Raw genomic sequence first — 14,480 nt, 5'->3', positions numbered from 1 at the left:
ACCTGTCAGCGCCGGCTTCTGCGCTGAGAAATGGGCGGGAGGATGGGCGTGCATATGTAATGAGCGGACACACGTGGTCACAGCAGGCTGCTACAGCCTGCTCGTGCCCCCGATGACCCGCTCCACCGCAGCACCTCATTCCCCGCAGCCACAGTCAGACCATAAGACGCACCCCCAACTTTCCCCCAACATTTGGGGGGGAAAAAGTGCGTCTTATGGTCCGAAAAATACGGTATGTGTTTATCTTTTTGTATTGAATCACTGAAAAAAATTAAGTTTCTGATGTTATTCTAATTTATTGGGATGCACTTGTATATCAATTATAAAATAAAGTCTACCAAAAAAACAAAAACAATTTCTGTGCCATGATCATACATGATTTTATTGATAAATAAAAGTTTTTTTGTTTCTTTTTTAGAAAGAATTTGGTCAGCAGTCATCTGCTAACCTAGCTGAGCGCAACATAAAGTAGTATCACTTTATATACCGTAACTCTTGCTGTGGTTTTGATAACAATCCTGGGATGCAGAAAAAAACAAAGTCAACGTCGCCCATCCATGATCCCATGCAGCGGCGGACTGGAGTACCTGGGGCCCACCAGGAAAGAAAATCAATCTTGGGGCTCGCCAGCACCATGCAGTTACCATACTGTGTATAGGAATAACATACATACAAGTTATCATACAAGTATGAGATTTGTATACTTCTGGCCACATTCTGGTTTGATGTGTCCAGACTCAGTCAAATCATTTCCATTGAGCATGTCTGTTCAGCATGTCACCACATCTATGTAAATTGCATACTTGCAGCTTCGTCACCTCCAACTGTCACCACCGGCACCAGAGAATCTTGACAGCGTGCAGTGTGCGCACTGTGAGAATTCAGAAGTCTGCAGTCACATAGAATGGCACATAGAGGGAATGCAGGTCATCACAAACTTGGACAACCGCTTTATTGCTCCTAACAACATAACTAAAAACATAGTAACCCTTAACTTGCCAGACTTTATTTAAGAGATTGTCAACTACTTTTTAATACTGATGGCGTTTCCTTAGTTAGGATAGATCACCAATGTCCGATTGGTCGGGGTTCAGGACTTGGAACGCCAGCCAATCGCCTGTTCTAGGTGCCATGCCGGTGGTGGCCAGAAATGCTCAGTTCTGTATTTGCTCTATCTTCTGATAGTGGCAGCAGCCTCCTATTAAAATCAATGAGGCAGATGTGCAGTACCCGGCCGCCGACACTATCAGAGGATAGAGCAGATCCAGAAATAAGCATTTCCGGCCACCTGCACCAAGAACAGCTGATAAGTGGGGGTCCCACTGCGCTCACATCAGAAGCAATGCACAAGTGGGACCAAGGCCTAATGATGAGACATTGTATCACAACTAAACATTTACATTCAGGTACCTTATAGATGATGTTGTCTCTAGTCATTTCTTTCTATTCACCTTGTCCTGATGCCATGATGACTTTTCACTTCCACAGCTCGTCTCTGCAGATTTCCATCATCTCCGGTCTTCTGCAGCACATCACGACACGATGCCCCTAAAAATAGCAGAATGATTATAATACTCCTATTTAAAAATATCTGCCCTACACTGTGCCCCAGAATAAATAATGACCCCTCACTGTGTTCTAATATGACCCCAGACTGTCCTTCATATGGTACATATCCCCCCACACTGCCCTCTCCTTTCCATACTCTTCACACTGTCCTTTATACTGTGTCCCCATATACTGCCCAGCCTTTATACTGTGCTCTCTTCATCACACACCCCTCCTTGCTATGGCCTCACTGTCCTCCCATTCTGCCCCCTCTTCATACTTCCCCCCTCCACTACCCAGTCTCTATTCTTTGCCCCCCTCAGATTTTTCCCATCCCTTACGGTCTCCTCACTACCTCCTGTGTGTCCAAATACTTTTCCGCCTCACTCCCCATCTTGCCCACTTGCTCCTCATACCATGTCACTCTTTATTCTGTGTCCTCAAAATTTCTTTCATGTTTGCTCTGCATACTGTGTCCGTATACATTCCCCCAACCATACATCACCCCTCATCCTCTCTCCCTATACATCACCCCTCATCCTCTCTCACCCCATACATCACCCCTCAACCTCTCTCTCCCCCCATACTTTGTCCAAATATATTTCCCTCTCCCCATCCACTCTCCTCCATACTGTGTCTATAGATACTGCCTCCTCCCCACCCTCTGTCCCCTCATACTGTGTCTATAGATACTGCCCCCTCCCCATCCTCTCTCCTCCATACTGTGTATATAGATACTGCCCCCTCCCCATCCTCTCTCCTCCACTGTGTATATAGATACATCCCCCTCTTCATCCTCTCTCCTCTATACTGTGTATATAGATACTGCCCCCTCCTCACCCTCTATCCCCTCATACTGTGCCTATATACCTATATACTGCCCCCTCCCCATCCTCTCTCCTCCATAATGTATAGATAATGCCCCCTCCCCACCTTCTGTCCCCTCATTCTGTGTCCATAGATACCCCCCTCTCACCCCATAATGTTCCTCTTTACTGTCATTGTCTTAAGCTCCACACTGGAGCACTTCTCCACACTCTCTGCTGCCTGACTTCCGGGTCAGCAGTGTGATCTGCTGACCTGATCACCTGGCAGCCGTCTCTCTGACCCGGAAGTCAGGGCCGGGCACAGCTTCAATTGTCCTTGCATCTGACAGATATGAGGACAACTGAGCAGTGGGAGCCGTGCGCTGCAGCTTCTATGAGTGTGGCTGTCAGTGTGACAGCTGCACTCAGAGAATGGTGGCTCCCACTGCAGGGCAGCAAATGCAGCTGCCAGGGAGACTTTCACAGCGCTGCATCAGGCAGCCTGACAGCGCCCCCCCTGACAGCTGCGCCTGGGGCAAATGCCCCGCCAGCCCCCTCTCTAGATACGCCTCTGGGTAAAGAGCCTCCCCCCAGCACACACCCCCGGGCGTGCCCCCCCTGCTCTCCCTGCTTGCCGCTGCAGAGGGAATGGGATTGTTACTAATCATATCGGCAATGTGCCAATATGATTAGTGAAATTACCGGCCGGGGGGGGCTTCTCTCACATATCCATAGGGGCCCAGGGGGTGTAGGGTTTGAGGGGCCTAGGGGGCATGGCCATCAATAGCAGGGGCCCACCGGGGGTTCTCCCGACCTCCTGGTGGGCCAGACCGACCCTGATCCCATTAAATAATGACAAAAATCAATCTACCTTTTGCTGGATGGAAATTGATGACAGCATTTATTAGAAATGTTTTGTTTTGGGGGTTTTTAAGCCATAAACAAAATAAAATTGTTTAGCTGCGAAGCGATGTGTCGGCTGCTGAACTCTCAGCAAGCGTATTTGCCTTCAGTGCTCTAACACAGACCACTTGCTCAAATATCACCAGATGTGATGTTATTATTAAAAATAATAATAATAACTTAACATAAATTGCCTAACAAATTAACTATATTACCCAAGTAAAGGATTACATGATAGTACATGAGTAATGATATAATACTTTATATATTTTTTTCTCATATTAACATCAAAAATTAGATAACAAAATACTAACCATAGGGAGAGAGGGTGGGACGACTCACCTCTAGCATCAAAAAGGCTGAGCGGTTGGACTAAATGCCATTAAATAGGGGAAAGATAAACCATAGAGGTACCCTGCAGGTACTAGGGATACATTTAATAAAAAAAGAGGGGGGAGTGGAAAGGAAGACTGTATGGATAAAGCAGTTCCCTCTTCCGGAAAGGAGGAAAGATTTACCTACATTCTTTTCCAAAAGAAAGGAAGAATATAACCACGTAGTTAACCCTTTCAACATCCGGCAATTTTCCGTTTTTGTCTCCCTTTCTTCGAAGAGCCATAAGGTTTTCATTTTTCCGTCAGTATGTTTTTTGAGGGCAGAGTTGTACTTTTGAATGACAACATTCAATCTGCTATATATTGTATTGGAAAATGGGGAAAAATTCGAAATGCAGTGAATTGGCAAAAAAAAGTGCAATTACACAATTGTTTTTGGAGCGGGTTTATTTACCATGTTCACTATATGGAAGAACTGACCTGGCATTGTGATTCCCCAGGACAGTACTAGTACATAGAAATCAAACATTAATAATTTTACTTTTATCTAAGTGGTGAAAAAAAATTCAGAAATTTGTCAAAAAAAAAGTAGCGCTTTTGTCAACATTTTCCAAAACCCATAACATTCTAATTTTTCGGGATCTAGGGCTCAGTGACGGCTCATGATTTGCAACTTGAGCTGACGTTTTTCATTATACCATTTTTAGGTAGATGTGAAGTTTTGATTGTCAGTTATTGCATTAAAATGCAATGTTACGGCGACCAAAAAAAGGTAATTCTGTTATTTTGTTTTTTTATAGCCATGTCGTTTACCGATCAGATTAATTGATTTTATATTTTGAAAGATCGGGCATTTCTGAACTTAGTGATACCAAATATGTGTTTTTTCTTCTTTTTATTGTTTTATTTTCAATGGGGCAAAAAGGGGTGATTTGAACTTTTAATTTCTTTTATTTATTTATTTTACTTTTTTTTACATTTTTTTATTGATTTTATTAGTTTCCTTAAGGGACTTTATTCCTGCACTATGTGATCACTTCAGCTATTCAGAGCCATGCTTCACCATCGCTCTCAGCAGCAGAAATGTTGATCTCCTGTGAATGCCGACGCTCCTGTGAATGCCCGCGTTATCATCTGACCACCTGCTGTCATGATAACCCATTTGTGCCCTGTGATTGCTTCACGGAGCCAGCAGGGGCGGTGGAAAACGGCGCGATCACCACCAGCAGGTTTTAGATCGAGTTTGACAGCACAATATAACCAGTTAACAGGTGCAGGTGGATCTCTGATCTACTTGCATCTGTTGGCTGTATGTCTGTTGAATAATGTGCGAGCCCGAATTAAAGGGTAGATTCGATCTTAAACGTATAGGTACATCCAAGGTTCTAAAGGGATTAAACACATATTGTACATACAAAAATAAAAAAGAAGCTCACCAATGTTGAATATGGCAGTTTCAATCCATAACGTGGGAAATGGGTGTTAGATCCTCTAGCATGGCAACCACCAGAAAGAGCACAAAAAGGATGAAAGGAACAGCAAATTCCAATAAGAGCAGTGGATAAAATTAAAAAAAAACCTTTATTGGAGAAGCATTAAAAACACCAAATAGACTGCAGCATGGTTAAAAAGCTGACACATTTCTGGCATGTGAAAAAAATGCCCTAAAGCGGGCTTTACACGCTGCGACATCGCTAATGCGGAGTCGTTGGGGTCACGGATTTTGTGACGCACATCCGGCCGCATTAGCGATGCCGTTGCGTGTGACACCGATAAGCGATTTTGCATCGTTGCAAAACAGTGCAAAATCGCTAATTGGCGACACGGGGGTCCATTCCCAATTATCGTTACTTCAGCAGTAACGAGTTTGTTCGTCGTTCCTGCGGCAGCACACATCGCTGCGTGTGACGCCGCAGGAGCGAGGAAGCTCTCCCTACCTGCCTCCCGGCCGCTATGCGGAAGGAAGGAGGTGGGCGGGATGTTACGTCCCGCTCATCTCCGCCCCTCCGCTGCGATTGGGCGGCGGTTCAGTGACGTTTCAGTGACGTCGCTGTGACGCCGCACGGACCGCCCCCTTAGAAAGGAGGCGGTTCGCCGGTCACAGCGACGTCGCCGGACAGGTAAGTATGTGTGACGGCTCTGGGCGATGTTGTGCGGCACGGGCAGCGATATGCCCGTGTCGCGCAACAGATGGGGGCGGATACCCACACTAGCGATATCGGGACCGATATCGCAGTGTGTAAAGTAGCCTTAAGTCATAGAAAATTGTAAAAAAGTATGAAAAGGCAGTTTTTAAATGCAAAGCACCAATGGGCGACCAAAACAGAATATCAGTACAATTGAAAACACATGATGTTATGCATAATATAAAGAGCTCACAGACAAGAAAATCGCAAGATATTAGCTGTATAAGAAAGACATAATTAAGTCACTTGTATATCAATATTTCAACCGTAATAAAGCATAATCTTCTCACGAAAAGTAATCTCAGAATGAATCCATGAAACCTCAAGGCACCAAAATGTACAGCACCATACAGAGAAAAACACATCCATAATCCAGATAGAGTAAACGTCCAAGACATGATGTCAGAAAAAATAAATTTACGTGGTTAATGTGTCCAAAGTTAATGATGAGTGGTTGGCAGTCGGCATCTGTTACTTTCCAACATGGAGAATGATTTTACGCAACTCCATGGCGCTTGAGCATGTCAAGGTATATGGCTGGTTTTTACAGCTTCTGGGGTGAATGGAGATCTGTTGCTGATTACTGTTCCAGCGTTTGGTAACGCAAAACAGAATGACTCCATTCCTGAGTAGTAGTGACACGACAGTCTATGTAAAATTTGCTTATCGGGGATACTAAAGTTGGTCATGACTTTCCTTGCCTCTTCAGCCTCTGCTCATGTTGATCCAACCAGGTCGCTGCATATTTAGGTGTATCAAAAAGTTGAACGGAGCCCAAAGCTACCACCCCCAGCTTTACTGGGTATAGTATTAAAAATTGCACCTCCACCGCTCCCAGTCGCCTCTTTACGTCGCAGAATTGACCAAATCTTCTTCTAAAATCTGCAGACTAAGGGTATGACCGCACTTTGCGTTTCCACCTGCGTTTCAGCTGCTTTTTAGGTCTATTTTGAACTGCAGCGTTTTTATGCCAAAAGGCATGCGTTTTGATTTTCCAGCAAAGTCTATGGAAAATGGTGATTTTCAGATCGCACTTTGAGTTTTAAAACGATGCGTAAAAAGAAGCAGCATGTCAATTGTTTTTGCCATTTCTGCAGCGTTTTGCTAACATTGAAGTCAATGAGAAGTGTCAAATTCCAGCGTTTTACCTGCTTTTTAGGTGCAGAAGCACTGCGTTTTTTACTTCAAAAACGCATGATTTTCAGACATTAAAATAATGGAATAATATGTCCCTTTACACACACACATAGTCCGACAATTAAATTAGTCAAAATGATTTTATTGCTATTTTAGCAATAAATATTATAAAACCGCTATATTTTCATGAAATATAACTATTTTCTTGATTAATTAAAAAATTATATATGTTTTGGGGTTTTTTTTCCCTTTTTTCATTCTGTTTGACTATTTAATCTTTATTTAGCAGTGTCTTTATGTTCAAAACGCATCTGTCAAAACGCAAGGGAAAAAGCATGTAAAAAGCGCTGAAAACGCATCTAAAACGCGGTAAATACGCATGCGTTTTTAGCGCTAAATTTCTGGAAAAGGCAACTTTGGCTAAATCAATTAAGGCAAAAATGTGCGTTCTGAACTGCAAGTAGCACAACGCAAAGTGCGTTCATAGCCTAAGGGTGGAAAGAGCTGAGTTGCAGTTTTTATTGCTTTAAAGATGTCTCCTATACTGGGTGCCTCCTCAGATTGCCAGATTTTAATCCAAATTGGGGACCATATCTATAGGTGATTTAGGTAATGTAGGCCCGTATTTCTCCACTTTCTACTGAGTCAGCCCTCCTCTTTTTTGATCAAGGGAACTTCCTCCATTCGGCACTACACTGCTTGTAGCTCTTGCAGTTTGCTAGTTTTGCCACTGTACTTGGTGCTTCCTGCTCCTGTACGAGTGTTGTGGGGTATAGAGCCTGTAGCATTACGATTCTGGGCTGTGCCTTCAGTCATCTTATTGTTTTTCGGTCAGAGTCCCACACTTTCCTCAAAAAATGGACAGCAGGTGATTTTTCTGCTAAGTACAGCCCCTTTTCTAGTACCTTAGTTACTCAGCAGCCCCGTAAACCGAAAGTACCAGTGAGATGTCCCAGGGTCGCTCTGATACCAATAACGCATCCACGGTTGAAAACCCTCTATTGTCTGCTTTCAATATACTTTCTCCTTCTGATCTATATCTGTGGGCAAGGCAGCTTGGGGTTTTTATTCTGTTGGTCTCAAATCCACACTCACTATTAGATATGACCAGCACTATAATTTGCAAAAAGCTAGACTGCAATGATTCATGACCAAATAACTAGTCATATAATCGATAAGATTTTGCTGGATCAAGATTTAATTATTTCTCACATATTTATTCGGATCCCCATCCTTCCACAATTCTTGCTTTGGGTGTGCCTGTTTGCTTATCCCAGCCTCCAGCATTCACATAGCTCTTTCACTGGGGAACAATCTTCCACTTTTGCATATATAGGCTTTATATATATATAGGCTTTATTTTATCTTAATATCAATGTTCTTATCAACCACAGGATGGAAGCAGCATACCATTTTGCTTCATAAGTTTATTATATCAGGAATGTCCTCCAGCAATTTTCACTACTGTAATATAGTGTCCAGAAAAGGAGGGAGATGTGTATATCCCTCAAGCAAACATCAACAATCTCCACTTTTCATTGACTATCCTCTAATCCAGGGGTCTCAAACTCAGCTGGGTGCATGGGCCGCATACAGAAAAAAAAATTGAGGGGGACCGCATTATTTGCAGGACAAAGTGAACATTTTTAATGTATCCATGTTTTTTTTCTATTCATCTCTGGATCACTTTTTAAACATTTTTTGCTTGTATATTATAACAAACGTGCACTTTTTTTTGTTAAATTTATATATCAAAAAGCATTTTTAATGTGAAAAAATTATGATTTTTTTTTACATTTTATCACCTTCTTGTAATATTGTTTTACAATTAGCAGCATCATATAGTAATCTTAGCCAACATCTTGTAGTAATGTGCCCATGCTGCAGTAATGTCCCCATCCGTGTGCTCTGTAGTAAAGTGCTCATCCTTGTGGTATTGTGCCCAGTAGTATTCTGCCCATCTTTGTAGTATGTGCCTAGTAGTATAGTGCCCTGTAGTATTGTGCCCTTCTTTGTGCCCTGTAGTATTGTGCCCAGTAATATTGTGCCCATCCTTGTAGTATTGTGCCTATCCTTGTAGTATTGTGCTCATCCTTGTAGTATTGTGCTCATCCTTGTAGTATTGTGCTCATCCTAGTAGTATTGTGCTCATCCTAGTAGTATTGTGCCCTGTAGTATTGTGCCCATCCCTGTAATATTGTGCCCATCCCTGTAGTATTGTGCCCATTCCTGTAGTATTGTGCCCATCCCTGTAGTATTGTGCTCATCCTTGTAGTATTGTGCCCTGTAGTATTGTGCCCATCCTTGTAGTATTGTGGCCATCCCTGTAGTATTGTGGCCTTCCCTGTAGTATTGTGCCCTGTAATATTCAGCCCGCCCTTGTAGTATTGTGCCATGTAGTATTGTGCCCATCTCTTTAGTATTCTGTCCATCCTTGTAGTATTGTGCTCTGTAGTATTCTACCCATCCCTGTAATATTCTGCCCACTCTTGTAGTATTGTGGCCATCCCTGTAGTATTCAGCCCATCCCTGTAGTATTGTGGCCATCCCTGTAGTATTGTGGCCGTCCCTGTAGTATTGTGGCCATCCCTGTAGTATTCAGCCCATCCCTGTAGTATTCAGCTCATCCCTGTAGTATTGTGGTCATCCCTGTAGTATTGTGGCTATCCCTGTAGTATTCAGCCCATCCCTGTAGTATTCTGTCCAACCTTTAGTAATATGCAAACAAAAAAAAATTCTCCTCACCTTTCCTCTATTCCCTGCGTGCCCACGATCAGTATTTGCAGAGTTTTGGATACAGCATGCTTCAGCTGCGTCCAAAACCTTGCTATGCACAGTAAAAGCACAGTGGGAATAGGATTTATAAAAACCCCATGCCCACTGTGCATGTATGACCCGCAGTGAAAACGGATCTGCAGTGCGGCTTGCAGAGGCCGCAGCATGTAAATTTATGCTGCAGAGTCGGAAGCGTCCTCCCTAGGCAGAACACAGCGAGGAGACCGCAGTGGCCCGAACCCTGATCGCGGGCATGGGCAGCTGCGGTCTCCTAAGGAGGAGACTTGCGGCCCCGCCGATCAGGACGCAGCGGGTCCTAATCTTGAGCACGTACCTTACCTGCTTGTTGTGGCCCGTGACGATTGCGACTCTATGCTGAGGGTCGGAGCCGGCAGGAACTTTACTGCATTTGAATCTATTTGCGGTGCCGCGCAGAGGAGCTGTGTCTGGACCAATGGCTGCTGTCTGCCAATCAGATGCAAGGAAGTGACGTCGCTGAAGTTTGTAAAATGAGCAGCTTCTTGAGTGACAGTTGCACTGGAGCAGATAATATATTCATAGTTATCTCCTCCCCCTGTTAGAATTAGCATAAGCATTATAGAAATGAATCACTTTGTCTAGCAGGACCTGTGGTGAGGTCATACCTATGTGACTAGAAGGGGCGGGGCCTCAGCCACCAAAGCTGGATACCAGGTCACATGGCTATGACCTCACCACAGGTCCCTGCTAGACAAAGTGAGTCGTTTGTATAATGCTTATGTCGCGGGCGGGGGGGTGCGCTGCTCGACCGCGCTTGCGGCTCGGGTCCGACTGCTGCTGCTACTCAGTGGCTCGAGCGGTGGGCCGGATCCGGGGACTCGAGCGGCGCTCCTCGCCCATGAGTGAAAGGGGTGGTCTGTTGGGGTTTGGGGTGTCGGTTTGTGACGCCACCCACGGTGTGTGGTGAGGTTGGGGCACCACCGCTGCTTTGTACGGGGATCTCGGGAGCGATGACAGGGAGCAGCTGGGATGATTTCTCTCCCCTTCCGTGGGTAGGAGGGATTTTGGTAGTCCCGGGGCCCGGAGTTGTTGGCTGTAAGGTGGATTGCGGGGCTTGACCGGGTGCAGGTCCGCGGGGCAGCGCAGTGCCAGATGGCACGATGGTACTTACTCAGCCAGTAATGTACACAAAGTCTCTGGTAAAACAAACGGCTGGATGGACGAGTCCCACAGACGGCTGCGGCGGTCACTCCCGGTAGGTTGGCAGTAACTGTCTCTCCCTGCACCGGTGTTGTGTTCTCGGCCCCGATAGCTTCCCACCGGTAGCCCGCTCCCCAGCGGTATATTAGCCGGAGGAGCCCCTTTTGCCCGCAGGCGCTGACCCTGGGAACTCTAGCTGTGGCGGTAGCTGTATTTCCCTTCACGGTTGAGCGGTTGCCTTTAGTCGGGTCTTTACTGCTGGGAAACCCCGGAGGTTCCCATCGCTGACGGATTTGACCGGTTTAACGGCGACTCCAAGCCTGGTCGGGGTCCGCAGGCCCTGCCGAATGGTGCTGGCCTCTCTTCGCTGCCCGGTCCGGTACCGGCGGGCCACCGCCCGTCCCCGGTCCTTACGGTTGTGCGTCAATCGGCCTCGCCTGCAGACGGTCACCACCGTCTGCCAACCTTGCTGTTTCTGTGCCCGAGCCACGTACCCGGACATGGCCAGTCAGCTCCTCCACTACCACTTCCTCAACTCTCCACTCAACTCAACTCCACTCTTTTCCCGCCTCCAGGACTGTGAACTCCTCGGTGGGAGGAGCCAACCGCCTGGCTCCACCCCACCTGGTGTGGACATCAGCCCCTGGAGGGAGGCAACAAGGATTTTGTGTGTGCGGCTGATGTGCCTAACCGGGGTGTGGGGTGTGTTGTTGCAGTACCTGTGACGTCCTGGCTTGTCCAGGGCGCCACACTTATGCTAATTCTAACAGGGAGGGAATAACTATGAATATATTATCATTGAGATTTGATGTTTTCTTATGCCTGACGGTCCTGAGGAAGGGAGCTGAGCCTCCAGAAACGCATAGACCTGTGCAAAATAACGATTCATTACTCGGACTACTTGAACCAGTGATCATTTGATGCGGCATATGAAAACCCTTTTTCCTCATTTGTTCTCTGTTATCTGCTATTCGGGTTGCTGCTGCCATGATCTAATATATCCATGCTTGTACAGTAGTTGTGACTTTCACAACTATATCTGGTGAGTACAATTGCTCCCTGTTCCCTCCCCACACATTATTGGGGTAAGACCCTATTGCGCTTGTTTTTCCACAGCTCTTCACTGACTGGTACTCCTTCCAGCAGCGGCGGTACTCTCATTACCGCAACGCGCAGGTGGCGTCGCAAACTTCTCCCCTGTAAATATCCCCTTTCCAAGGATCGGAGTTAGCTGAGACCGGGTCCGGACCCCTCAAGCCACGACCACCCCGGATTCGAACATCCTGGTCTGTGCCGGGGGCACACATACACCCTAATCGGCAGCCATCTTGGACTGACCTGAAGGTGTTATAAAGTCATGGAGTTCCCAAACGGTCACAATAAGATCACATAATCTGACTGAAGAGAAGTTGAGCATAAAGGTACAGATTAAAAAAAAACAACTAAATAAGGTATCACTAGATAAAACATATATATATAATGCAGGAAAGCCAGGTAAGACAGGGCTGAATCCTAGCTCTGCATAGTTTGATTAGATGCACCTGCCAAGCTTTTCAATAGAACCAGGAAATGTGTTCATTTGGTGCTTAGAGTTCTGGGAAAAGGAGCAATGTGTGGATTCTGCTGGGAGCTGTACAGTACTGTTTGTTGCTGACCAAACTGACCCAAGAAAAGGGCCTGGATACATGAACTGTTTATGTTAATGTCATACCTTTGTGCCTGGAAGAGGCTGTCTAGATTTTGTACGTGACAGCCGTGATCGGTGAGTATGAGAGAGGTGGTGAGAGGGACAGACCAACAGAGAGAGAAACTGACCGACAGAGAGAGAGAGACCGACTGAGAAAGAGAGAGAGACCGACAGACAGAGAGACCGACAGAGAGAGAGACCGACAGAGAGAGAGAGACCGACAGACAGAGAGAGAGACCGACAGATAGAGAGAGACCGACAGACAGAGAGAGTGAGAGACATCACCGACTGCTTTCCCGTCCGATGCTACCCCCCCCCCACTGCCTCGCTCCTCCGCCTGGTGCTTCCCTCCCCGCTGCTTGGTAGCAGGGAGCGAAGCACCGGGCAGCGGGGAGTGCAGCACCAGGGAATGAAGGCCCCGGGTGGGGAGCGTGCTTCAGCTGATTGCTTAAAAAAAACCGGCAGCTTTTCACCGCCCGGCTTTTAAACAATCATACATCCATTTCAGCCTTTCACTCAGTCCCCAGACCACTTTGTACGGTCCAGCAGACAATTACTCACATTTCCCATTCACTTACATTGGACTTGCTACTCCTAACGAGTAATTACCAGGATACTTGCGGAGTAAGGAGTAGCCTGAATACCATACTACTCGGCGAGTACCAAGTAGTAACAAGTAGACTCGCTCATCGCTAGTCTTAGTAAACCCGTAAGTTAACTCCTCACATCCCCGTCACTAGACCACTCACAGGACGGACTCTGTTACAGTCTCAGGTGTTCCACATTCACACAAACTCTTCAGGCAATAAAGTTCCAACAAAGTTTCTTCTTAAATAAACATCCACTTTATTCCTGGTAACTTGTCACACACACTTCTTCCAAATGTCACAGCAGCAGCAATTGGTCCTCTGGCACAAAGACACTCCATGTTCGTTCTAAGGCCCTTCCTTTCCCTCACTCTGTTACAGGGTCACCCGGGGACTGGTTCTCTCTGCAGGGATCTCCCCTAGGTGACAGGTCATCCAGCCATACCCTACTAAACCTTCTCTCGTCACGGGGGCGCACTGACCTTATCCAGGAATGAGGGTCTCCTTTAGTCATCGCCAGAAGGTACCGACTGCAACCCCCGACTACCGGCTATACCACTCTCTGCTGGGGACGTGGATCCGCCATCTGTCCGGATTCCGAGTGCCCAGCCGTGAGGGTGACCCCTAGGGTCAGGAACGCTCCTCAGGGACATCCTCTCTCTACATTTTCCCTGGTACTTCTCCCTACTTTTACTTCCTGACCCTGCCCACCCAGGTGCCAGGGCCTTTACAGTGCAACACTGCCACCTGGTGGCAAAATCACATAAACAAGGAATTTGTAATTACAAGGAATTTGTAATTACAAGGCATTTGCAGTTACAGACCATAAATGTGTCATGTACAGAAGCAGGGGTGGGCCTAATCCTTAACCCCTTACAACATGATGGACATAGCAGGGCACCAACAGCTATGAGTCATGCCAGGAAGAGAGCTGCAAACCAGGAGAGCAGGCGGATCCTGGTCAGCGCAGGGGCGAGAGAATAAAAACATGAACAAAAGGAAAACAGTCTAGGGTGCAGAAGGAGCAGAGCAAACAGGAAGAAAAAGCAAAGAGCAGAGTAAATGGGAAGAAGAAAAGGCAGAAAGGAAGTAACAGAGAGCAAAACAAAAAGAAGAATCAGAGAGGAAGGAACAGAGAGCAGAGCAAACAGAAAGAAAAAGCAGAGAGAACGGGATCTGACAACACAGCTAGGAGGAGCCAGAAGAAATGCAGTGTGGAGGCCAGAGCCAGGAACCACTAACATATGATCTACATGATGTACATTTCCCCTGTACTGTGACATCACTGTGTACATTTCCTCTGTATTGTGTTATCACGGTGTATATCACACCTGTAC

At 46.2% G+C, this 14,480-nt stretch overlaps 1 protein-coding gene across 1 annotated transcript in view; it reads right to left on the bottom strand.

The window, feature by feature from the left end:
* LOC142297317 (kyphoscoliosis peptidase-like) overlaps window positions 1-14,480 on the bottom strand; it is a 67,431-nt gene that overhangs the window by 13,678 nt on the left and 39,273 nt on the right. The gene's annotated exons all lie outside the window — the stretch shown is intronic.

The sequence above is a fragment of the Anomaloglossus baeobatrachus genome, chromosome 3 (assembly GCF_048569485.1).
Source record: "Anomaloglossus baeobatrachus isolate aAnoBae1 chromosome 3, aAnoBae1.hap1, whole genome shotgun sequence".
Classification (NCBI taxonomy): domain Eukaryota; kingdom Metazoa; phylum Chordata; class Amphibia; order Anura; family Aromobatidae; genus Anomaloglossus; species Anomaloglossus baeobatrachus.
Note: the sequence above shows the minus strand (reverse complement) of the source record. Positions and strands in the feature narration are given on the sequence as shown.